This window comes from Peromyscus maniculatus, chromosome 19, assembly GCF_049852395.1.
Source record: "Peromyscus maniculatus bairdii isolate BWxNUB_F1_BW_parent chromosome 19, HU_Pman_BW_mat_3.1, whole genome shotgun sequence".
Taxonomy (NCBI): domain Eukaryota; kingdom Metazoa; phylum Chordata; class Mammalia; order Rodentia; family Cricetidae; genus Peromyscus; species Peromyscus maniculatus.
In genome coordinates this window covers 46,270,919-46,298,562 of record NC_134870.1, presented here as the reverse complement: position 1 = coordinate 46,298,562, position 27,644 = coordinate 46,270,919, and the positions used below count along the sequence as shown (strand labels likewise).

The 27,644-nt window shown below is 42.8% G+C and overlaps 1 long non-coding RNA gene across 2 annotated transcripts; it reads left to right on the top strand.

Annotated features, from left to right (window-relative positions):
• Positions 1-12: 12 nt before the first annotated feature.
• LOC143269590 (uncharacterized) lies at positions 13-22,127 on the top strand. Of its 2 annotated transcripts, XR_013046101.1 has the most exons (3): positions 13-253; positions 837-3,676; positions 5,542-5,860. It is a non-coding gene; the product is annotated as an uncharacterized LOC143269590 (long non-coding RNA). The 2 variants fall into 2 exon arrangements; XR_013046102.1 differs by lacking the exons at positions 837-3,676; positions 5,542-5,860 and adding an exon at positions 18,477-22,127.
• Positions 22,128-27,644: the final 5,517 nt, after the last annotated feature.

The following is a 27,644-nucleotide window of genomic DNA, read 5'->3' as shown; positions in this document are numbered from 1 at the left end:
TTTCCTAAAGATATGCAGGACATTACTTATTCTGGTGAGTCAGTGTGGCAGCAGAGAGCCATAGCTCCCCTGAGCCAGCTAGTCAGGAAGGTAAACAACCATGTAATTGAGTGGGCTACCTTATCAAGCCATGGTAACACATTGTTAGTATATTCATGCATTTTCAACTTCTGATGAATCTGTCAAGATATAGCCCCATCATAAACCAGGAAACATGAGTGCTCCTAAACATGGACGAAGAACAAGATCCGAGGTCAGTCAGTCCTACTTCTTATTCTACTTTCTTAGCATGCTTTCTTCATCTTACCTACAAGAGACAGTTTCTGCCCCAAGCCAGAAAAGTCAAAGTTCATTCATGGTCTATATCAACACTTCCTGGAAAAAAACAAAATTGTTGTATATGGCATCAATAATATGACTTAGAATCTATCTATAAAGCAGGTTCTGGCCACATAGAGAAAGAACATGGAGGCCAGATAACACTTAGTAGACACAAAACATGCCGAGATGCAAGCACCCGTATTGGGGTTCTTGATTCAGGATGCTACTTCCTCCTAAGACAGGATTGTTGAATTTTCCCCTTGAGTCTATGCAGTCCCAATACTTCCATCCCTGATTCCTCTGTTTTGTTTCAATTAGTATATAATAAATCCTATCACTTATACCCGAGAGAACCCGGAGAAGGGTCATTCCACTTTCTTTAAATTGTAAACTAAAACAAGGAAAAGCACCTCTCCTCCAAGTCTTGGATTGGTAGCTAAGAGTTCATTGTCAACTCTGAGACTTCCCTGAGAGTTAAAGTCTTCCTACCCTACACTTGCTCTTTCTATTTCCAGTCTAACTTGGCACAAAGGGCCAAAGCTCCAAAGAAGAGCAAGAGGAGTCAGGAGATAAACGGCTGAAGACACAACCCTTCCACATCTGTATTTATTCATTTAGCTAACTGGCTTGAGGCAGCAGCAGAATTATGTTCTACTCATGGTAACCCTTCACCCATCGAGTCCCAGCATTTTCTTCTGAGGAAGTAATTCTCCACTGATAGCCCAAACACATGCTGTGTGTTTCTTCCACAGCGAAGATTCTGCAAAGGAAATGAACAACCCAGGCTTTGTCCTTCCCTTCCCTGACTTACATTTCTCCCCTCTACTCCTAAGCACTTGCTCTTTCACATGAATACAACAGTATAGTCCACATTGTCCACTAAACTCAGGAAGAATATATTGTAGTAAGATATGCTATTTTTAAATGCAAGGAATAAGGAATGTGTGAACAGGCAGCACTTTGAAACATTACAGCTGACTTCATAGGTCAAAAGACCATAGTAGAAACCTTGTAAATATATCAGAGCATGAACTTGGAATAGTTACTGTCTGGCAAGCAGCTCTACCCTCCACCCACTTGCTTCTCATCCAGCCTATCCCTACTCGCCGACAAAGCCCCTTGTTCAAGTATTGTACATGGAGGACCAGGATAATTATGATTAGCCTAAGCCAGTCGAGATGAGTGCTTGCCTTGGGAAATATTTACCTAGTCTAAGGGTGATCCTGTGGCCCAACTTTATCCCAGATAAGACATGAGGGGAAGATTGCTCAGACCTTGAAAGAAGGATAAAAGTCAAGAAGCTTGTAGTGGGATGGGTGTGTGCCTCTGTCCCATCTGTTCCTGCTCAGGTGCACACGGAGTTTGACATCTGGGAGTGTGACTCACTCCAGCCCAGAAAGGTCTTTTGCATTTTGTGAGATATAATACAAATAACCTCAAGGATGGAGGAAAAAAAATTGGACAAAGCCTAAGTCCTCTGGAACTCTTAGTAAGCAATTGCCAATGGCTGATGCCACTATTAATGAGAATGCTAATTTCATGCAACTGAACATATCCTAGCTGATAAGAGATGAAATATAAATAATAACTTTCTACCTATTAGTCCTATTGTAACACTGTTACTCAAAGTGATAAGTAATAGTTAATGCACATATAAACATGGATACCTATACTATTTTCAATACAGTACCATAACTCTTGGTCCATAACTTCTGCTATAAGTCAACTCGATACAAATACAGAAGAGTAACTTGTAGGTAGAACAAAGTAAGAATTCAATTTCACAAATGCTGAAGTATACTTGATCTAGATTCACTTTATGCACCATTTCTTTCATGTACAGCTTTAGCATTTACAGATATGATTAAAAACAGATTAACTGAACAGAATGTGTAATGGCCCTCAGCTGAGTATAGAAAATTAAAACAGATTTGAAAACTCCTCTGCAACACTCAGGATTTAAACCCACTGAATGTGTCAGCAATTTTGGACTCTCACAGTAAGAGATAAAAGACGCAAAGATAAAGGGATGCACAAAATGAAAAAGTCTTTGGGGATATTAAGGCAATTACGAGCAATATGGAAGTAATCAGAACTTGGTCGACAGACCAAATAAGACCTTATGAAATTAATATATGAGCCAACATTTGCAAAATGTTGCATGCCTTTAGATTACATGTGTCTACAAAAGAAATCAAGGGTTTCATTCAGTCCACAGACATGAAACATTAGCAATGGATGAAATGCGAAAGGCCTCCCTAGGCTGCCGCACAGACCGGCATGGTGAAACTTAAAGCCTTATTCAGCCAAGAGCCAAATTTTAGGGGTTGAAGCAGTGCCTTTTAATCATTTCGTCGTGAGAGATGGAATAATGAAGGAGTCGAGAGCATGCAAAGAGCAAAGAGGAACAGTCACGTTTATTGTAAGCAAGAGTGCTTCAAACATTTGATATTGAGAAAGTTGACTCGGGTTTTTATGTTGGCAAATGTTCATTACTGAACCAACAAATGTCAAAGGGCATAACAAATGAGTCCAGTGTCCTATCCTGAACATATGGAACTGCCTGGATGTGGGCACCATCTATTGATTAATAAGATCAAGACACCCACATTAGAGCATACTATGTTCCCCTGGAGGCTTCCTAAGAGAGGAAGAAGAGCCATAGACTTAGATAACCATAGCTTGAAGCTATCAGCCGGCACAAATCTCATAGAGATGAGGATGCAGCCGACAGATGCGACCCGAAACACACCAGACAGCAAAATCACAGCGTCACAGCGAGGCAGATGAGAAGCTAGTCTGTGTCTGGCTTACACGTGATGGGTTGGAAGCTGACAAGTTACAATCTCAGTCTCAGGGCTGCAGCTGTCCCCTCACTCATCCACTTGGGTGTTTCTCTCCAGCTCCTGTGCTTTCTCTTGTGGTTCTTCAAATGCAGCCGTATCCTAAAAAGAGTAACTTAATCACATCAAAGGCATTTGAACCTGAATAATGCCACAAAGGCAAGGCAGGGCTGGTATTTCTGTTGCTAATTTGTTTCACTGCCTCTTCCATTTGCTGCTTTTCCACATCTGGGAAAAGCTGGGTGAGTGCACCAGATCTTGCCATTAAAGGGCAGCCTACCTGCTTCCTCTCTGCCATATTCACAATCATATCGCAAGGGCACCTTTTTTCCTGGGCTGAAACTTTGCCAGACACAGGCTGTGATGCTGGCAATTAGAAGTTCCTGCTTCAGGAGGCTTTTCCTTACAGTCCCCCTGGCTGTGACAATCCCATTTGAAACCTGGTATTTGCACATCGCAAGAGGAACCACCAGATGGAGGAGCCACCAAGTAGCCATGTTTAGAATCTGCCGGTGAGTTGTCAGACAAAATATCTGGAACTCTTGGATCATGTGAGCAAATCACCTTTTTTTTTTAGTGCTCACAATGGAAGGAAAACAATCAATAAGTTATGCAATGTGTCATGTCCAGGACATTTCCCACTACCGCTAAGTGTTGGTCCAGAAACACATGAGCAACAAAGGCCTTCTTGGCTTTAAAGGATGCTGTTGGGAGGCAAGAGAGACAGATGCCTGTTGTTGTTGTCTTTCCAGAGTGTGAGTAGTAGAGATGAGTGTAGGAGGCAAGCAAGATGCAGACTGCAAATAGAAGTTCCTCTTATGCAGTCATGGCAACGTAAAGAAAGGATGGGTTAAGCTTATGATAAAATGGTACCCAGGCTGACCTCTCAGGTTAAAGATGAAGTCCTCAGTATCTCCCCTAGATGGTAGCTATTAGGTATCTCAGCAACGAAAGATGTCACTTAAGCCTGGGTAAATGAATGCTGAGTACCAAAAACTATCACCTCTCCTAATGCTCACCACCGTGAAGGGCATCATCTTCCTTTTCCACACATAGCCCTTACAGTTTAAGGTGCACAGAATGGGGACAAGAAGTGGGATGGATGCTCATTTCTTTGAGAAAACACATGCGTGAAATTTTAAGAAAAAGTAGAAATGGAGACCCATAAAGCAATGCAAAGTCATTGTGGGCATGTTGCTTTTGAAAAACACAGGGAAATATACTGTGATGTCTTTAGGGGTGGTTAATATTTTTCTCATAAAAATATCCATATCTAGTCTATATCTATATCCATATAGTCTGTATCCATATCTAGTATAAAACCTGAATTCCAAAGAATGTGTTCCTGGAATCATAGCATACTGTTCAAAAGACTGGATGGAACTGAGCTCCTGGGTCAGACCTAGAGCCAGAGTTCTGAAAGAGCTGGCTAGAGTACAGACAGACAGACACACCTGAAATACAGCCAATATTGAGCAAATAACATAGCGCTTCCTACGTGTTGCTAGTGATGCCTGATATGACATGTATGACTCATTCAGTCCTCTCCATGATCTTGTAAGTAGGTGTGACTATCACCTTGCCTGTATGGATTCTGCCCGTGGCCACACAACATATAGTGGTTATCTAATGTTGCATGACAAATCTCCAAAACATTATGGTTTAAAACTAGCCACTCATTTCTAAATTTCAATTTGACTAAGTAATGTCAAGTCACGGTCTCTCACCAGACATCACATATCATTTAAAATCACAGTCATTTGAAGGTCTGACTTGGGCCTATAGAAACTTCTTAGAAGGTGCTGGCTCATCTTCACAGCTGGCACTTTGTTAGTGGTGATTACCAGGATGCTTAAGTTCTATATGTGTGGGACTCTTCACAGGGGATCACACTTGTTCCCATGCCATCCCACTGGCTTCCCTAAAAGAAAAAGGCTTCAGAACAGAAAAGCGGAAGTCATAATTCCCTGACCCAGCCTCAGGTGCCACACAGTCCCTTCTGTCACATTCAGTTGGTCACACAAACTCGCTCTCACTATGGGAGCAGACCACATAGAGGCCCAAGTGCAAATCCATCTGAGTATAGTCCCAAGATATCCACACTGGAGTGATTCCAGGGTCCTCATCCTGCTCAGATAACCAAGTTCATAGACACTCAAACCCCATGTACAAAACATGGCATGGTATCTATACACACCCTACATATCTTCTTCCATGTTCTTTAAGTCACCCCAAGATTACTTTATAGCCCCTAATTCAATGTAAATGCTTTATGGAGAGTTGTTCTGTACTGTATTGTTAGGAGGAAATGACAAGGAAAAAACCTATACAAGTGCAGTACAGACATTTCTTTTCCTAAAGCTTTTTCCATCCACAGTTGGTTGAATCTAAGAATGGAACATAGAGAAACAACTGTGTCATTCAGTGACAAGCAATAGGTGCCTTTCCAGATGTTGCCTAATACTCCATCATCAACAGTGATGTGGACAAAGTGTAACCCAGGTCCCTGCTTGTCATCTGCACTCTACAGAGTCACCCTTCAGCTAGAAAGCATGTTTCGTCACCGAGTATGATGACAAGGAGCCGGAGGGACTCAACCTTGGGAACACAGCTAACTCACTTTACAGCTTGTTCCTTGAACTCTTCAAAATCCAAATTAGAGTCGAAATCCCTTCTGATTCCTCTACCTAAAGTCGCGTTAGTTGCAGAAACATCAACCAAGCAGAAGAACCCAGCTTTGAGTTCTGAGTGGTGGACAGCTGTGGACTGATGGGGATCCTGAATGGTGCTGCTATAGTAAATGGACTAGGTGCCAGATGGGTGGAGAAGCAGGGACCAGGCCTTGTATGTCAATCAGCTCTTGACCACTCTCACAAACACCTGAAGGATGCAAGTACTGGGAGGAAAGCTTTGTTTTAAAGTCTTACTTTTTAATTAATTTTTTTGCTGCCCTATGACACTGTCATACCTATATATCATTAAACTTAGATTATATCTGTCCTCCCCTGTACAATTCCCTTGCAATCCTTCCTCCTCTGGCTGGTCCCTTTTCTCTCCTAAACAGTCCCCTTTTGTGCCTCATGGATAAAGGTAAGTATATAAGTAAATCTAGATTGGCGTTTGAAAGAAAAGGATGTTGTGTTTTGGTTTTCCTACACCCTTTACATCTCTTGTTCCTCACTGCCTTCATCTCTTGTTCCTCACTGCCTTCATATCCTTTTGCACCCCCCCATTGGTCCCCCTTCTACATTCATGCCATATGTATTATATTTAGTAGATGATATTACCTTGTGATAGCATATCTAGCATCCTAGCATCTGTATATGAGAAAAAGATGGCATTTTTCTTTTGTAGTTTGGTTCATTTTGCTTCTTGTAACGATTTGTATTTATATGCATTTCCTCAAAGTGACATGATTTAATTCTTTATGCCTAAATGAAATTCCACTGTATTCATTGACTAGATTTTCATTATCAATTCTGATGGGCATCTAGGCTGATTCCATGTCTTCTTGTCCTTTTCCATGGTATAAACATACTCACAGTGTCTGCTTTCACACCACGAAAGTCACATCACTGGGTGTGGGGTTAAGAAATGCACAGAAGTATGTTGTGTCTTATTCTTGTCAGGCGACATGGAGACATACATCACCCTAGGAGTGAAGTTGATAGTAACAGCTAGTATAATGATTAGGAAGTGCTGTGTTCTGCATATACATTCTATGTACATTGAGTATAATGTAAATGTTTTGTTGTTATTTTTGTTTGCTTTTGTGTTTTTTGTTTATTGGTTTGTTTTTAAGACAGGTTTTCTCTGTTTAACAGTCCTGGCTGTCCTGGACCAGGCTGGCCTCATTCTCATTGGGATCCACTGGCCTCTGCCTCCTAAGTGCTGGGAATAAAAGGCTTGAGCTACCACGGCCCAGTGAGTATAATTTAACTGTAAGCTATGTAATTTCTGAAGATTGATTTTATGTTTATGTTCATGTATCTATTTCTGCCTCTGTGTGAATGTGTATGTGCATGTGAGTGCAGTTGTCCCTGAAGGCCAGAAGAGGGAGCTGGATCCCCTCAAGCTGGAGTTACAGAAGCTTGTGATGAGGATTCTCTGAAAGAGCAGCAAACACTCTTAATTACTAAGTCACCTCTCCAGCACTCATTTTATTTTTTTAATAATGCTTGTAGATAAATACTACTTGCAAATTCCCAAGGATTTAATGACTGACTCCCAGAAGCTGGTGCTGCCACTTTAGCACAGCATGGGATAATGTACCTTCAGCTTCAAGGACAGTCCCTCCTTTCTTGGGCCATTGGTCCTTCTATTTCTGTGGTTTCCACTCGTGAACGAAATAGTGATTCAATTTAGGACAGTGAAACCCAACTACAAGTAAGCTGATGAACTTGGGGAGGAAGATGAGCTCCCTCTGAGAAGACAGCACATGATTGGGCTTAAAGACACGAGTCCCTAGGACTGTCACAGCATGGGAGACAAAACCATGGGGACAAAAATGACATGTTCCTGGGGCCAGAAGGGACAGGAGTATAGGGAAACTGTGAGAGATCCCAAGATGTTACAGGAACATGTCTAAGGGGTTCCTCCAGATGCTTTAATTATGTGAGAGTATGCTCCCTTCCTTTAAAATGCCATTTTGAGTTGGGTTCTGTTACTGAAAGAGTTCCCAGAGATATGTGGTGGACTTGGTTAATTAATAAAATTCTCTGACAGATATCAGAGGACAGCAGGTTGTGATTCTGTATGCAAATAAATGAGTCCTTAAGTAAACTCTAATTTTGTTCTTCTTGAATTCTCAAGGAGAAATCTCAGTTAAAAGTATTTTCTAGAATTTTATGTTTGCCATATATTATATGTTATTACAGAATCCTAAATTTTTTTATATTATAATAATTACGGATTCAGAGACCATTGTAAGATAGAAATCCCATAAAATGTTTTGTTTACGTTTGGCTTTTTGAGATAAGCGTCACTGCAGCCCAGGCTGTCCTCACACCTTGGCCTCCTGAGTGCTGTGGTCCCTAGTGTGTTCCATCATGTCATAGGCCCTGTGGAACACTTACTGGTTTCCATCACTGACAACACCGTGCATGATGGTAGTGCAAAAATACAGCTAAAGTGTGACTGTTAGCAAACCAACATAAAAAACAGTACCAGTCACTCACTTACCGTTCACCCACAGGAGCCGACACTGTCCGTCCAGTGCCTTCAGACGACATGCAGCTTGTGAGACGACCCGCAGTGGCATTTCCTGGGCTGTCTCACCTAAGACATAGAAGCTTGAACCAAAGTTTTTTTTTTCTTTTGTTCCCCATCATTTCTAGTCCTTTCACAATTTCTCCTGCCCAGAATATTCTTTCATCTTCTAGCGATTCTGTAGGAAGCATTTCCTGTCATCCTGGCCAGAAGAGACAGCCCTGATGTTCACCTGTTGCTCTGCACTCCAACCCTCATGGATCTAGTCACACTCTTTTCATCTTTTAGTCCTCAGGCTTTCTTTCTAAAAGAGGCCCTTTGTTCCTTCCCCAGTGTCAGATTGACAGCATCTAGGCCAGCACCTGATACCCTATGAACAATTGTCCATAGAGGTTTCCTGAATGAATGAATGAATGAATGAATGAATGAATGAATGAATGAAGATATGCATATATATTATATATGGTTATATATATTATAACTTATAAATTACATACAACTAAATATATTATATATAATTTATATGTGGGGTGACCTCTAAGAATAAAAATCATAAAATACTTTTGGATTTTTGCAATGATCAAAGGGAATGCGATTAAAGTCTGTAATGAATGGTAATAATGATGAGAGAGAGAGAGAGAGAGAGAGAGAGAGAGAGAGAGAGAGAGAGAGAGAGAGAGAGAGAGAGAGAACCTTAGACCCTACAGAGACAGTTGCCATGAACAAAGGCAGAGCTGGAAGGTTGAGTTTACTGTGTTGATATGAGATAAGGAAAGGAAGGAAGAGAAGGAGGAAGGCAGAAAGAAAGGAGAAGGAAATAAGCAAGGCCACATACATGATTTCAAATAACAGAAGCGGTAACCTTGATTATCAAAGATCAAGTTCATCAGGATTGTTTTTATTCTAGCATACAACTTGGCAAGTCAAGATTAGGCTCTTGACTGAGTCCCAGCACAGAGAGTTCAGGTTAAAACGACTTAAAGACTGTGAGCTGACTTCAGAAGAGTGTTCTACTTTGAAAGGCCAAGTGTGAAGAGCAGATTCCAAAGTGCACAGGTAGGGATCTGACTCTGACACTGTGGGACCCAGAAGTCCCCCCGTCTCCTCCTCCAAACTGAGGCTCAGGACAAAATATGTGATAAAGAACCCAAAAGGGTTTGCCCTTGCCACTAGAGAACTGACATCCAGTGAGTCCCAAGACATCAGTGATGCTCACATAAAGGACTCATCCTTACCACATTCCCATGGTAATAGAGATGAGAATGTTGCTAATCATAGCTTAGAAATTTTCCCAACCACATCAAGATATGGGAGGAGCAGAGCAGAGGTGTGATGTCAACACAAGTGCAGATACACAGATAGAGTTGTCTGGCATTATAGAAGAAGGAGCAAATAGAGAGGGCCTACCACACATGCTCTCCCTGAGTTGTTCACTAGGCCAACAGGGAAGTGTTTAATCTTTCCCTGTGTCCCCCATAGGAACAAGGAATTGGCTAAGAAGTTTGTAGAAGTAGGAACCAGAAAATGTTTGGGTCAAGGAAGATCAAAAGTGAACTTCATAGACCAATAATTAAATATATATATATATATATATATATATATATATATATATATATATATATATATATAGCCATAGCAGAACAACTAATTGGATCTGAAAGAATAAGAACAAAGAAATAGTTGCAGCAGGTATCATTTAGTGAAAGACTCATCACTGGTCAAAACTTTCAGAATAAGATACAGTGAAGTACTTGACTTTAAATGGGACATCTATATCACACACACACACACACACACACACACACACACACACACACACCCTTCAAGACTCAAGAAACATTGTGGAAGACTGGGCAGAAAGCATGTAATGGCCAAAAGATGCAGAGATATTCAGAAAGAAATAAAAAGACTTCTGGAGGGGACTATAGTACTCATGAGCTCCCTGCAGCTGTGGCTACCTGGGAAAGAACTTCATAAGACTGGGCCTTGGAGGGGAAGGGCACTCATGAAGCCCCATCTATCTGAGGAGCCATGATCAGTTAAGAGTTGCTGGTGGGGGACAGCATCATTTTCTTCAGTGGTGTAGCCATTGATAAGTTGCCATGCTTCGGGAAGTAACCTCCCAGCCATGCTCATGCAGGTAGCCATATTTAAACCCAGTGGGTCACACACAAAAGAAGACATGAAAGTGGGGAGGGACTGGCCAGGGGGAGGAGCTTCCATGGGAGACGGAGAAGATGAGCGAGGAGGAGGTTGAAAATGACTAAAGCTCATTATATGCATGCATGAAACTGTCAAAGAACAAAAATAAGTACAATCTTTAAAAGATTAGAAATAGTATTTTAAAACACTGCCTTACATGTATTTGTTTAATTTTTCTATCAGTATTTTTGCTTATTTATTTTCATTCACAACTAAAAACATTTAAAATGCTAACACTCATCTTTGTGTTGTATCCTGTGATCTTTCTTTCTCTCTTTTCTTCTCTCGTTCTTTCTTTCTTTTTAAAGAGCAAATGAATATATTTATGAGTGGAACATTCTGAGGTTGGATGCCAATGACTAGAACTGTACCACGATCTTCCCCAAGGAGACATAAGCTCGTGGCAGCTAAAAAAATGGGAAGAAGAAGGCAATGTTGAACTAATATTTACCCAAAGGAATTAGACTTTCTTGATTGCATATATGCTTGCGTGTATGTGTGTGTGTGTGTGTGTGTGTGTGTGTGTGTGTGTGTGTATGTGTGTGTGTGTGTGTGTGTGTGTTATGTGTGTGTATTACTCAGGGCTGGAAACAGGACTTTGTGCATGCTTGGCAGAGGCTTAATCACTGAGCTGGATCCCTAGCCCCATTTTAACTTTTTGTTTTGAAATAACACATGATTTACCTTATTTATTTCTCAATATTATTAATTTGATTTTGTCAAGATAGGATAGGGAACAAAAAGTCCAACTTAAGGTTACTCAAAACTTTTTTCTGCCACATTTTTCTGCCTCAGTTATATCATGTATGAAAGGTGTCCCTACCATGATAGTTGTGCTTTGATAGAGCACACATGGAGTTTACATGTCACTTTCTCATGTAGCTAGCCTTTGTAGCTGCACAAATGTGAAGGATGTATACTTCCAGAGAGAAAAGGAATCAGTGCTCTATTTTCTGCTCCCCATCTGAACAGCTAACTTTTTACCCTAAACAGTCATGCCCATATTTATGTAAATAGAAGCATCCTATGAAAAGAGTTTAAAGTATTACTTGAGTTGTCCTTCCCTCTGCTAAAGTTTTAAATATTAGAGATGTGCTAATTTTTTTACAGCATCATGTAAAGAGCTGTAATTGTCATGTAACTCCACAGTGGTAATAATTAATTCTATGTAAATCAGAGCATATAACTAGAGTGATATTGGAACATCATCAAAGCACATGTATGGTCATCATGTGACACATGTGTCATTGTGTTCTGTAGCTTTTAGGGGATATGTGCGTGACATTATTGTTGAAGGCATAAGGCACCAATATGTTTCACGTGACATGTAATCAAATAGTTCCCAGCACTGAAACTTAGGATGGCTTTAGAGATGGTCCAGCCCAACAATATCATTATACAAATGAGGGGACTGAGGCCCACAGAAGTTAAATGATTCACCCAACCACACTGTCCATGAATGCTGTGCTAAAATGAGACCCCAGGGTAGTAACACTCTGATCATCTTAATTAATTCCATTAATATGCTTTAAAATTGGTATGTCAGTTAAGATACCTTTAACAGCAAGTAGATGGAAACAGAATTGAAAATGGTTTACAAGAGGGCCAGGCAAACATCATGACAGGCCCCTAATAACTCAGTTAAGAACTAGGGCTTGGTCAAACCCCTTGCCTGATAGGTGATAACCAAATAAGGACAAGGCCTGGGACTTGTCCAGGCCTGCTCCAAAATGGAAAAGCTATAGTCTTAGCCAGCCCTTGCTAGCCTTAGACAATTAGGAATGTACTAACATAATTGCCACTTAATTAAGCCAATTGTAGGTAAAATGCCCAAATGATCTAACTGCCCTAGGAACTCCCCTTAGCTGTCCTTGAAAGGAATTTACACATGTCTCTCAGGGTCATTGCCATTGTGTACAGGTGAGAGACCCCACATGCATGCCATATAATAAACGCTCTTGTTGATTGCATCATGATGGATGGTCTTTTGAGGACTTCTCATGAACCCTAACAGTTTACAGAATATGGAAAATGTATTACAGGGCATCCATATACAAATAGGAACCATGAAAGAAGTTCTAGGCACACTTAATTCAATGGTTAAATTTTATAATCAATGACATATTTCCTCCTACGTTTTTGTTCCTTCACCCCCAGCCTGTCCTCAGGCTGGCTACCCTTATAGTACGGAGACACAACAACATTCCTAGACAACCATAACCAGCAGCCAAAGAAGGTTAATTCTCTCTAAATGTCATTTTATGTGCACAAAGACCTTTTGGCTCACAGTTCCCACTGACCTTCGAAATTGCATCCTGTGTTCAAGAACTAGGATGAATGTGAGGTGCTGAGCTGGCCTGCATCCTTTAGGATGTGACTGTTTAAGCATTAAGGAAATTAGGCATCAAGGAAAAGGAGGAGAAATAAGGAGAAGGCTTATATCTGTGCATGCTTTTGGTTATGAATCAAAGTTGGTCCTAGGAGAGCAGCATCAAAGATTCTCGTGGCTTAATTATAATTCCTTGTTAAGAAGTGTTTTGTGCTAATCAAGAACCAGTCTGATATATGCCTGCAATGGCCTCACTTTTCAGTGACCTGTTTTCTGTCTTAGTCACTTTTCTTACTGCTGGGATCAATACCTGACAAGAAACAACTTGAGTCTGGAAGGGTTTGTTTGGGCTTACAGTGTGAGGGGATACAGTCCATGCTGGGAAAGAAGACATGGAAACAGGAAGGTGGGATTACTGGTCACATTGCAGCCACAGAGAGAGATGGCATGCTCATACTCTGCCCCCTTTCAACCTTTTATCCAGTCAGGACCCCAATCCATGGAATGATGCTGCCCACATTCAAGGGGAATCTTCCATCCCCAACCAAAACTCTCTGGGAACACTATCATAGACACATCCATAGTGTAAACCCAAGTTATTACAAATAGGATTTATCAGAAATAGCTCAAATGCAGATTGTATTTAGGAATACAAACACACAAGTGTGTATGTGTGTGTACGCATATGTGTGTAAGTGTGTATGCATATGAGTGTGTACATGTGTGTGTATTAAAAATAGAAAAGAGGCCTTGAATTTGGAAGAGAGCAAAGAGAGGTACATGGGAGGGTTTGGAGGGAGGAGAGACAAAGGGGGCAGAATGTAATTATAATCTCAAAAAATAATGTTTAAAAACAGTTCAAATGAAAAGGTGCAGTGTGTTCAATTGCTTATAACTTCATCAACAAGGGGTATTATGGTTTGTTTTCTCTAAACAATTTGCTTAGGCACAAACAACCTCATCTCTCAGGAGCCGCTGTTGTTAATTCAGATGAGTAAATGGAGAACCAAAGAAATCCACCTGAAGTGTGGTCTGTAGACCAGTATTCACACTCCTTGGAACATTTAAAATGCACAGTTCTAGGCTTTGTCTCAGCTCCATTTAACCAGAATCTCTGGGAATGGGGTCCAGTCACCATAAATATCAGGAAGATGAGGAGGAGGAAGCCATTTAACTACACGCTGTGATCTGGTTCCTCTGGCATGGACATGGAATGAGACATTTGGTACTGGGATTTGAAAGGTATGGAAGATTAGAATTCACATGTAAACAAGGCCCTCGATTTAAGTTGACAAAACAACTTCTCTGTAAACTTTTATATTCAAATGATCTAGTGCAGAATTAGATGCGGGTAATGAATCCTGAGATAGCTGAGAGCCACTTGAATGGATATGTTTGTAATGATCAGAGGCACACACAGCGCCACATACTTGAAATTGTATTGCTTTGTGTTACAAGGAGCTTATTCTTCCCATAATGGCATCTCAATACAGTGTGGGTGGGCTGGATAGCTCCCAGGGCATTAAAACAGCAAAGACATAAAATCATTGTTTTATTTTCTGTAGCTCCTCTGGATAGCTTGAGGGAAATTATGTGCCTACTCTACAATTGATGCTAACTGCAAATTCCTCAGAAATGAGTCGAGGAACAGTATGACATCATAAAAGAAGAAGGGACAAGGTTTAAGTCCATTTCATGCCATCAGGAACCTGTGGTCCTATTTTCGTCTTTAACATTTTGCAGATGTCTCCTCTGTGAGTTACACGGCTACTTGTGATGGAAGTTTTATGCCCCTTCCTTCTTTTCCATTCTCTCCATTTTCTTACAAAAACTACAACCTCTTTTCAACAGTTAAGGCCACATGGAACAATGGCACATTAAGAGTTTAGATAGGAGCACCAGAAAACCACTTAGGATTTCACTCCACCGTGTATTCATCTGCTTATAGAAATACGAATATGATGTCTGTTCAGGGGGACCAGCCACAGACTGGTCTCGGCTTCTCCATATTTACTATTAGGGACCCTGAGTCGATTGTACAATGTGTCTTAACCTCCGTGTAACTCAGGATTTGGTGCTAAACAGCGCACTGTGTAGGTCTGTTACTAGTGTGGGCTAGGCAGATGCGTTCCTAAGATCCTGTAGCTCTTGCAAAACTCTCCGAATACTTCTAACAAAAATGTCAAGTGTTAGAGCAAACTCTGTATATTATTCACAATATCCTGAGAACTAGAGTAAGCTGAAGATGATTTTATGAATGTGTGTGTGTATGAGTGTTTTGCCTGCATGTATGTCTGCATGTATGAAAAACATATCAAATTCCTTGAAATGAAAGTTACAGATAGCTGTAAGTCATCGTGTGGGTGGTGGGAAAGAAACCCGGTGCTCCAGAAGATCAGCCAGTGCTCTAAACCACTGAGCCATCTCAGTAGCCCCAACAACTAAAGTTAAATAAATATGTTGAACAACCAAAATAGCTTATCTGAAATGACTTGTTTTTGAGAAGACATACTAGATTCATCCTTTTATATGCCTTAATTAAATAAAAGCAGAATCACAGATGTTCTTTGCAGTTATAAGTATAGATGCATTTCTTTATGCCAAATGTTTTCTAAACATGGTATATTAATTGCTTCTAGAAATTGTAGCAGTTGTAACATATTTCATTTCGTGAAGACCCAAACTGGAAAAGATTACCAAAATAACACTAATTGAAAGTGTATTTGTGGGGCTGGAGAGATGATGGCACAGTGATTAAGAGAGTTTATTGCTTTTTCAGGGGACCTCAGTTTGGTCCCCAGTACCCACAGTAGTTGGCTTACAACCACCTATACCTCCAACACCAAAGGGAATCCAATGCCTTCGTAGTCTGTGGGCATCTGCATTCAAAGTTTTACACACACACACACACACACACACACACACACACACACACACACACACACTTCAAAATAAAATCAATCTTTTAAGTGCATTTGTATCTTTACCACTGGCTGGCACTGGGTGAACTTTTGCAGCTCGGATCTGCGTGGCTGGTTAGGGTACTCTGAGACTGTAGACTCTGCCTCATTTCTGGCTGATTTCCCTGTCCAGCATGGCAAATTTAGCTTGTCTATCCCCTGGGAAGAAAAAAGGAAGAGGAGGCCCGATGGCTCCAGGGCTACAGCTGAATTGCCAGCTCTCAAGAGTTGACCTTAGAACTTTTACAGTCAGTCACTCAGGAATCTGAGTTTGTAGATTTAGGGGCAGGATATGTTAGAGACAAAGCCAGGGTGTTTATTTTTCACGGTGACTAGAGGGTTATTGTAAATGCTTAACAATGGTCACCGTGAGTTCTCAAGAAACGCACCTCAGGGAGAGATGAGGTCAGCATCATTACAAGACAATGGTGGACACTAATAACCTCTATTCAGAGTAGAAACTATACCAGGCATGGCATCACACACTGATCCCAACGCTCTGGTAATGGAAGCAGGGGGTCCAAGAGTCTGAATCCAGTCTGTGCTACATTCCAGACTAGCCTGAAAAGTGAGACCTTGTCTTAAACAAAACAACCAACAAAAATTACTATGACCTTACCTTTTGGACTTAAGCTATTTAAATACATTTAATCTTCACTTTTATTTTTCTTTCATTTTGAGACAAGGTTTCTCTGTGTAACAGTCTTGGCTGTCCTGGAACTCATAGACCAGGCTGGCCTCAAACTCAAGATCTAATGATCATTAAGTGTGGCTTGGGAAACACAATCTAGTTTCATATTTAAAAGCACAGGGAGGTATGTGTACTCCAGTAAAAAGCTACCTTTGAGATTCCAGATGGTTCCCCCCAGGGTTCTCTGATAAAATTGCACAGAAGCTATGCACATTGTGTCCCATGGGCAGGCAACTGACCTCCCTCCCCAAACTTCCTGCCTCCCATTTACCCACACATTTCAAATCTCTTATCTATAAATAGATGCATTCATTCCCAAGTTTCTACCGGCCAACTATAACATCTGCCTAGTTCCAGGGATGCTTAATGCTCATGTTATGTCTGTATGACAGCCATGATTTTATCTTTTTCTTAAGAAGCCCATCTTTTCATAGAATTTAATAATTTTCTCAGCTACAAGCATTCTAGGTGATGCTGAAAAAATGTTCACAGTTCCTTTCTGAATTCCAAAGGTAAACGAGCTGCTTGAAGGAGAGGCATGGGTATCTGTTTAACCTTGCTGGCTTAACGACTTCTCCCATTTCATGGTCTCTCATGGTTGGGTGAAATCCATCAGAATATCTTCCACATATTACCTGCAGAATTCAGAGAAGTCACACATTGGATTTCCCACTTCAAACACTTCACACACTCTTTCTTATTAGATGCACATTCCACACTTCATGTCATTGTATATTGATTACACTTCGTGTCAGGAATTCAATCTCAGATTCCATCAGCCTGTTCCCCTTACTATGAATAGGATTTCCTTACTCTCCAAGGTTTTCTCCTAATGAGACTCACTATAGTCCTGGTAAGCTAGTTTGTGTTATCCTTCTCATGCTGAATTCTTCTCCATAGCTGCCTCTGCACAGGACTTAGCACACATACAATCATCACTCAAGACTTAGGACCAGACTGATAAACGTTAACATCATGCTATGTCTTAAATGTGTCTCTTCCAAGGTGCCATTCTGGAAACAGAAAGCCTGGTACCTCACCAAATGCCAAACTCTCCACCACCTTGAACTTCCAGCCTGCAGAATTAGAGACATGACATTACAGCGGAACAGAAGACTAGAATACACTGCTTGCTCCCCATCTATTTTTATGCAACCTCAGTTATTACATATGAGCGGCTGGGATCATTTCAAGAATGCAGCGGCTGAGGTCTCGAGTTTACAGATAAATTCAAGGGCTCTTATTTAGTGTAGAAAACAAAAACTAAGACATATAAAACGAATCAAAATATTGTTCGTGGTGAATCTTATTTGCCACCACTACTTTAAATTGAGTATGTAAGAATTATTAAATCCATAAAATGCTTATATTTTGATATTCATAAAGAAATATGGACCTGTGGGGCCATCCTCCAACAATAGTTTTGGAGGAGAAAGGAGAGCAAAATAAGAAAGAGTCTGATGGTTCACTTTTCCAAGAGTCACCCCTTCTAGAATCCAAGTTCCACAGCGGCATGCCCATGAGACCTGCAGCTCGCACCTCCCTGGCAGGACACCAGTGAGGGAACCTCAGTGCCTCGGTCATTCTTATGCTTCTGTCTATAGAAAGTATATGTAAGTCAGAGGACCATACGTGGTGGTTCTCAACCTGTCTCAACCCCTTTACGGTAGGTTACCGGATACCCTGCACATCAAATATTTACATTACGATTCATAACAGTTGCAAAATTGTGGTTACGAAGTAGCGACGAAATAATTTTATGGTTGGAAAAGGGGTCACCACACCATGGGGAACTGTATTAAAGGGTGGCAGCGTTAGGATGGTAAACAGGAAAAAAAATCTACCATATCGACACAAGAGTCAGACTCTTCTCAATCTTTCTTCACTCACATCGTGATTTTCAACACGGTTGTCTTTTGCAGACACAGGACCTGGAGAAAACGTCCGGCTAGTCTTCAGTTAGTTGCTCAGCACGGATTAGAAAGCTGATAAATTAAACAGATCTTTACTCTGATCCGGAGAAGTAGTAAATGTTAGCAAATGGAACAGATACATCCAAAGCGTTACTCAGCCTGTCTCAGCCACGTGTGGGAGAGAAGATGGTGTACAAATTCAAGTTCACGAGGAGGAACCTGCCGCAAGTGCACTCCCTGAGCAGAGATCAGTGGCCTCCCAAAGATCCAATTCATACTGTCTTCAGCTGCAATCACCAGTGTCAGTGGGTCAGAGTCTTACAGGACAGCTGGGGCCATTTCAGAAGTCGGATGGATCCCATCCCCCTCTTCATTACTGACGGGTAAAATTGTCTCAGCTTCTCCAGACCTGCACAAAACAAGGCAGGAGAGCAACTTTGGAGGCCTGACTTGAGAGCTATGTCCTTATAAAGCTGGAAGAGGGCAAGCGTCCTAAGACAATTCTCCGTCCGAACAGCAGTGGACCGTCTGTTCTCTTTGTTCCGATATGCAAATCTGTGTAAACACAAAGCGGGAGGTCCCACCTCTGCATCCTGCCTCTCACTAAAATACACCACTAATTTTTCCAACTGGAAACGGAAGTTCAACACTCATTTGTAAGCTCCTTGGCTGTGCTTAAGTTAGATGGGCGCTGGCGAGATGGCTCAGCAAGTGAGGGTCCTTGCCACAAGGCCTGGTGACCTGCGTTTGATACTCAGGATGGACATGATAGAAGGAGAGAGCTGACTGTTGGCCGGAGGGTAAAGTCCTCCAGAGAGGACAAGCTGGAAATAAGAGCAACCCTAACCAAAGGAGGAGAAGGTAAGGACATCAGCACAGAAAAACCAGTCCCAAACCAGGTTTGAAAAGCGTAGACAAAAGGATTCCCATCTGCCAGAGCTAGCGAAGACGTCTTCAGATACACAAAGTAGAATGAGAAGGTGCATGATGTCCCCCCAAACATCTATCTCAATAGGGAAAGAAACCCCATCTAGCACCATTAGGCCTAGCAAGCCAGATGGCTCTCTGAGAGATTTAATGACAGAAAATAGGAAATATAAATGAGAAAAGTCAGCATCGGGGGGGGGGGGGGGGGGGAACCTGACACTCATGTTCAGGGAAGCAACATAACAATTAAACAAGCTGTACAATGTACATGGCTAGCTGCCTTCTCACTGGCCCGGGAGGAGACCCGGGAAACTTGCCAAGACTTGAAATTTTGTTTCTATGAGCTTGACTTGGGCAAGATCGGTGGTGTCAAATGCTGAGGAACGAATACCTGAAGATGAGTACAGAGACCTGAAGAGAATCCATTCCCAGTTAAGATTCCAACCAGGGGTCATGTGGAGGGGCACTGAGGTCTCAGTCCTGTGTGCTGGTTTGCAGAGGCATCTTGCAATCGCCGTCTCTCCAGCGGCTTTCCCGTCTGTGCGCTGCCTTAGCTATACCGCTGGGCTCACATCTGAGGTAACCCAGCTTTGGCAACACCACTTTCAAAATGTGTTGACAACTCTTAAGAAAAGTCCCAGTTGCTCACGTACAGATGGGAGCTCTGTCTGCAAGGTACTTTTCTTCACACAGGCCATAATCAAAACTTGGCAAATCCCAGCACTGCACAAATATTGCCATTCTAGGAAGAATCCCCAAAGCACACTTTCAAGCCATATGCAATGTCAATGACTCAACTGCAATGAAAGGGTTTGGGACATTTCGTTGACTATAGTCCAAGAAAGTATACATACCCAAGTCCAGGCATGTAGGAAAGTGAGGAACTCATCAAACAAGCCATTCTTGAAGTGATGACTCTTCAAAATGAACTTTCCCGTTAAAAATGTCAAAAATATACAGAATCGAAATCATAAGACCATAAATCCCTACAGCCCCAGATCCAACAAACATTCCAGACTGTTATACTTATTTTGTTTATTCTTTTTTTTTTTTTTTCCTCCTTTGCTGAAGCTGGTGACATGTTTTTGACACTTAATCCAAAGTCAACATCTGTCAATATTTAGAACTGGTTCATGTTCCTATGAATGGTCCTTTCAAGAACCCACTTGGGTGTTTTGATTGGTTCACGTACCTGGAATCCCTGGCAGCAGGAGTTGAATGTCTGCCTTGGGAAAGGCTCAGGGTACTTGAAATTCTTCTGCCTTCAGCTCTTAAAAGTGTCAGAACAATCCAGGAAAAGTCAAACAGACGTTCTTCTAGATTTCTTTTATCTTTGCGTAGACATAGCTTGCCTGTGGCAGGCATTCAGAGTGCAATCTAGCCAAGTGTGTAGATAATAATATACCAGCATATTGGTACTTAATTTTTTTTCTGCTTAACAGCATTTGCCCTCTGCCACTTTCTTCCAAAGCAATATTGTGTCGTTTTAATAATGTTAAATTAGAACAGTAAAAGTTATTGCTCATTATTTTTTATTTTGTTTACATATCATTAGAACCATGCCCTGTGCCCAAAGAAAAAAGAAAGGCGGGTAAAAAAAAAAAACTCAGTTAGAAACCACAGATGTAACCACAGTATGAAACACGATATTCCTCTGCTCCTTGTGAAGGTCAGGACCTCCAGCAGCATGCTCAGTCACTGTCTCCGGAGGCTTCCTCCATCCTCCTTAGTACCTACTGGTACCGCTGAAGAGGAGGGCCTGTCATCAGCTCTAGTCTGGCTTCCTTAGTCATGGCTTTAGCTCAGCTTTCAAACTTGCCCTGAGTCAGAGCTTAACATGGAGTCTGGACCTGGGGACCATTAACGTGCCTTTGCATACCGGCCAGGATCAAGTGGATTTATGTATTTCTCCCCCTCTTCGTAATAACAACGTCATTAACACTCGAGTCTTACTTGTGCCAATCAGAGAATTTATGCGATGTCTCTTCTTAGAGAGGAAACTTCTAAGACCAGAAAATTAGAGACTTCAGAAAATAAATTACAGAGGGAAAGAGGGCGAGAGGTTGTGGGGGGAGGGAGAGAGGGAGCCAGGCTTTGAGAACTTGTAAGCAACATTGTCTCCATCTATTTCCCTATGTCTGTTGACCATAAGAGCCCTTTGAAATTTGGTATAAGGACATTAAATAACCACAATTGAGACAAACATTCTATGAGGCACTATTATGGGCTGCCTCTAATGTGGTAATAGATGTCATTTTTAAAATGCGTCCACACAGTCAGGATGAAAGACGGTGACTCCTGGCGCATTGGTCGCAGACCATTGAATATTACAACTCTTTCTCCTCCTGACGCCTCCCGTCCGTGTGGTGTTGGCATCGGATTCCTGCAGGATCAAAGAAAGCTCCAATTCAGAAAACTTCTGTTTAGGATGGAAGCAGCAATAAATCTACATCACTAAAGATGTGCTTGTCTCCAGTGTGGGGAAGAAGAAAAAAAAAGAACTTTCAAATACACTTGCCTGCAGTCTGAATTTTAGTTCACGTGTGCTCAACTTCTACAATCACCGGCCTCTTTTGGTCAAATGAGGATTTTATCACCCCTGCAGTTACAAAAAGCAAATGTTTTTATGTGAAGAAAGGATCGGGATCAATGCACAGCCCACTGAAAGTGCTTACTAAATGTCAATTTCAGCTGTTCAAGAGTATTAAACATTCACTTTAGGTTTCCATTTCACCCTAAGTTGTCTCTTATCTATTTAGAGATACTGCCTCCACTTCCTGGCCCCGAAATAGACTGGATTTTTTGTTTGTTTGTTTGTTTGTTTGTTTGTTTGGCTGTTTTGGTGTGTGTGTGTGTGTGTGTGTGTGTGTGTGTGTGTGTGTGTGTGTGTGTGTGTGTTTGGTTGGTTGTTTAGTTAGTTGGGTTTTTTGTTTGTTTGGTTAGATGTCTGTTTGGTTGTTTCTTTGTCTTGGTTCAGTTTGATTTGCTTTGTGTTGTATGCTTTTCTCTTCTTTTCTTTTTTCTTTTCTTTTCTTTGGAGACAAGGTCTTGCTACGCAGCTCAGGTAGGCCTTGAACTTCTTCTGGCTCTGCAGATTCAGCCTCTTGAGTACAGGGATAACAGGGATATACCATCATGCCTAACAAGGTAAAGTTTCTAAATATGTTCTATGTGGGGAGTATGGAGGAGATGAAGCCTCAGTAAGGTACTATCCATAACTTTTTATCTTGTAGAACAAGCGTGAAGAATACTGGAATACTGTTTTCCACATACACTATCAGAGACAACTCAAGTCCCTCTTTAAACCAAGTCCCCTTTTTAAAAAATCATTTCATCTTTGTAAATTGCCTTATCAAAGTTTGAGTTTCTACAAACTCTTGAAAGATGTTTAGTCTCTGCCTTCTCTGCATTAGCTGACACTTGAAAGCGATCGATCCATTAGCAATGGAGTTTTCCTAACACATACTTTATGTCAGCTGCCATTACACTAGCCTTTGAATCCATCCCTTAGTGACGTCCGTGTTTTTGCTTTGGCTGCATTTGAAGACAGGTTTTCATATGAAACACAGCTGACAGTCCACCCATAAATGAAGACATAGAAGGCTGCCTCTCGTGAAGGCAGATTAACCATCCTCGGTCAAAGACTAAGCATTACTCACACCCTGATTTATGTCTTGCTACTTCCTTGAGCCCTCAAGCTCTTCCTCCCCATTCCTAAGCACTCTCTTGAAGTAAAGTCATCTGCATCATCACCTCTTAGAGATCAGGCCATGCATTCTCAGATGCTGTGATAAAAATGCAGGCCAGGTGATGCTCTCATGCGTGGCATCAAATAAATGAGGGTGTCTATAATACCACCAAGTCTAGCTTCCGTGCACTGAGAAGTTCCAAGGCACTGTGAGAAGAGAGTGTTGAGCCGACCAAAGTAAGTTCCAGGTTGCCAAGGAGAAAGGACAGTGGAAGAAAAGGGGGCACAGATAGATATGTGCAGCATAGAAAAAGAGGCATGCAACTCAATTGAGTCTTTGCTTCCTGCTCCCTGTATTATAAAACTGTAACTTCAACTCTTACATTGTATCCTTAACTGTTTAGGGGCCTATGTGAGTAACAAAATGTTAACACAGGGCCTGGAGAGATGCTCAGTAGTTAAGAGCACTGGCAACATTCCCAGAGGACCTGAGCTCCATTCCGAGCACCTACATGGTAACTTATGACATATGTAACTCCGGTTCCAAGGGATCTGATGCCCTCTTCTGGCCTCTCTGAGTATGGCATGCATGTGGTACACATACATGCAGGCAAAGCACTCAAACACATAAAACAAAGCTAAAAATAATGTTAATACAGCCTTTACACCTCAAAAAATAATGAAAGGTAAGCTGGTATACTTACAGAATCTACAACTCTGCTTCCTGCAACCCCACTGTGCAGTCTGAACAGCCATCTACCTGGTTGCTTAGTATTTCATAGAAAGCATTTAACATTTTCAATACAGAAGTTCTACATATTTCTTAGTCTATTGATTGCTGAAAGGTTTATGATTTTTCATTTCACCAATTGAATTTCTTTTTGCTCACTACATTTTCAAGTTGCACGTCAGTGTATAATTTCCTAGATCTTCAGGTGGTACCTAGTCGTCATGCCTTAGTTGAATCGCTGAATTATGAAGGTCTTTCAGCTGGTTGTTTTGACATTTCTAAGTAATAATATTGTCTTGTGATAGTTGTACTTTTCCTCATGTTTCATGTCTTATTAGTGTAGGTCAAAATTTCTAGAATACTAACAAGCAATACCGATGAAATTAGCAGCCATTCTTTACAATAGCTGAAACTGATTTTCTAATTAATAAGTTGACAGCAGTCAGAACTAGATTCTGAGGCCAGATGGAAAGTCTACCCTCTATTGCTAGACTTACACTCAAAAATAATCACCACATAAAGCAAGGTGTCTCTGAAATGTCTTGCTGGCTGTGCCTACTAGCTGCTTGAAAGGAAAATGGCCCTGGCCAGTTCCCAAGGGAAGACTCTCCCTGTTCCTGAGCAAGAAAGGAGTTCTCAGTCTTTTTTAAAGGAAGTGTGATTGGACTTCAACTAAAGGACTGAGAGGAACTTCACAGTCTACAGTTCACAGTCCTATAGTCCCACAGTCCCACAGCCCACAGTCCACAGTCAACAGCACTACAGTCCCACAGTCCACAATCTCACAGTCCCACAATCCACACTCTCAAAGTCCACAGTCCACAGTCCACAACCCTACAGTCCTACAGTCCCACGGTCCACACTCTCACAGTCCACAGTTCACAGTCTTACAGTCCACACTCCCACAGTCCCACAGTCCAGTCCCACAGTTCACAGTCCACAGTCCACAGTTCCACAGTCCCACAGTCCACAGTCCACAGTCCACAGTCCCACAGTTCACAGTCCCACAGCCCACAGTCCCACAGTTCACAGTCCCACAGTCCAGTCCCACAGCCCACAATCCCACAGTTCACAGTCCCACAGTTCACAGTCCCACAGCCCACAGTCCCACAGCCCACAGTCCCACAGTTCACAGTCCCACAGCCCACAGTCTACAGTCCATAGTCCCACAGTCCACAGTCCACAGTTCACAGTCCCACAGTTCACAGTCCCACAGTCCCACAGTCCCACAGTCCACAGTCCACAGTCCACAGTCCCACAGCCCACAGTCCACAGTCCACAGTCCCACAGTCCACAGTCCACAGTTCACAGTCCCACAGTTCACAGTCCCACAGTCCCACAGTCCACAGTCCACAGTCCACAGTCCCACAGCCCACAGTCCACAGTCCACAGTCCCACAGTCCACAGTCCACAGTCCACAGTCCCACAGCCCACAGTCCACAGTCCCACAGCCCACAGTCCACAGTCCACAGTCCCACAGCCCACAGTCCCACAGTTCACAGTCCCACAGCCCACAGTCTACAGTCCACAGTCCCACAGTCCACAGTTCACAGTCCCACAGCCCACAGTCCCACAGCCCACAGTCCCACAGTCCACAGTCCACAGTCCCACAGTCCACAGTCCACAGTCCCACAGTTCACAGTCCCACAGTCCCACAGCCCACAGTCCCACAGTCCCACAGCCCACAGTCCCACAGTCCCACAGTCCCACAGCCCACAGTCCCACAGTTCACAGTCCCACAGTCCCACAGTTCACTGTCCCACAGTCCACAGACCACAGTCCACAGTCCCACAGTCCCACAGTCCGCAGTCCACAGTCCCACAGTTCACAGTCCCACAGTCCCACAGCCCACAGTCCACAGTCCCACAGCCCACAGTCCACAGTCCCACAGTCCACAGTCCCACAGTCTACAGTCCACAGTCCCACAGTCCACAGTCCCACAGTCCACAGTCCCACAGTCCACAGTCCACAGTCCCACAGTTCACAGTCCCACAGTCCACAGTCCACAGTCCCACAGTTCACAGTCCCACAGTCCACAGTCCATAGTCCACAGTCCCACAGTCCACAGTCCCACAGTCCACAGTTCACAGTCCCACAGTCCCACAGCCCACAGTCCACAGTCCACAGTCCCACAGTCTACAGTCCCACAGTCCACAGTCCCACACTCCACAGTCCCACAGTCCACACTCCACAGTCCCACAGCCCACAGTCCACAGTCCCACAGTTCACAGTCCACAGTCCCACAGCCCACAGTCCATAGTCCACAGTCCACAGTCCACAGTCCCACAGTTCACAGTCCACAGTCCACAGTCCCACAGCCCACAGTCCATAGTCCATAGTCCCACAGTCCAGTCCCACAGTCCACAGTCCACAGTCCCACAGTTCCACAGTCCACAGTCCACATTCCACAGTCCCACAGTTCACAGTCCCACAGTCCACAGTCCATAGTCCCACAATCCACAGTTCACAGTCCACAGTCCACAGTCCCAGAGTCCCACAGCTCCACAGTCCCACAGTCCCATAACTCTACAGTCCACAGTCCCAAGTCCCACAGTCCCACAGTTCACAGTCCACAGTCAACAGCACCACAGTCCCACAGTCCACATTCCACAGTCCCACATTCCACAGTCCCACAGTCCACAGTCCACAGTCCCACAGTCCACAGTCTCACATCTCCACAGTCCCACAGTCCCACAGTCCACAGTCCACAGTCTCACAGTCCACAGTCCACAGTCTCACAGTCCCACAGTCCACAGTCCACAGTCCACAGTCCACAGTCCACAGTCTCACATCTCCACAGTCCCACAGTCCCACAGTCCACAGTCCACAGTCTCACAGTCCACAGTCCACAGTCTCACAGTCCCACAGTCCACAGTCCACAGTCCACAGTCCACAGTCCACAGTCTCACAGTCCCACAGTCCCACAGTCCCACAGTCCACAGTCCCACAGTCCACAGTCCCACAGTCCCACAGTCCACAGTCCCACAGTCCACAGTCCACAGTCCCACAGTCCCATAGTCCACAGTCCCATAGATGCACAGATGGCAGTCCCACCGTGTCTTATTTTATTTCCAAGCTCCAGGACTTTTTGTGCTGAATCACCAGGCATGGTACCCTGTTCAAGCAGAGCTCTAGCTAGCCTTCTTTTAATTTTTTTCTTTTTATTTTATGAGAATAAGTATTTTGTTTATATATATGCCTGTGCACCAAGTTGGTACAGTACTCTAAGAGGCCAGAAGAGAGCATAGGATCTCTTGGGGCTAGAGTTACAGACAGTTGCACGCTTGCATGTGGGTGATGAGAATCGAACTCGGGTCCTCTGGAAGGGCAGCTGGCACTCTTAACATCTTTCCAGCCCAATAGTCTGTTCATCTGATGAAGGAGAATACCAGGGCCTGGAAATGCAGATGGTACATTCAGGGTGATGCCTGTCTAGATGCTGCATTTAGCCTCTGTAGCTAAAGAAACGTCCACTTTGCTTACTATAGATGACATTTCAGGGAAAATGTCTGCTTTTAGCATGAGAAACACTGAAGAATTTCTTTGAAAACAGTATGGGACTATTTGCTCTGCACTGAGAACTCTGGAATGCCCTCCAGCTCCCAGACCCCTGACAGCCCTTGTCTCTCTCTCTTTATTATGCACCATCTCCTAACATGCTGCCAAGCTGACCCAGGTGTCAGTGATCTCTCTCCTATCTAGAATGTGGTTGCTGCCAGAGCAAGGAAATCAGTTTTTCTCACTTTTGTTCACTAATTGATCCTTAGGATCTAGAAGAGTGATTGACATTGTCATTCCTAATAGCTTTTTTTAAAAAAATGAGTAAAAAAAA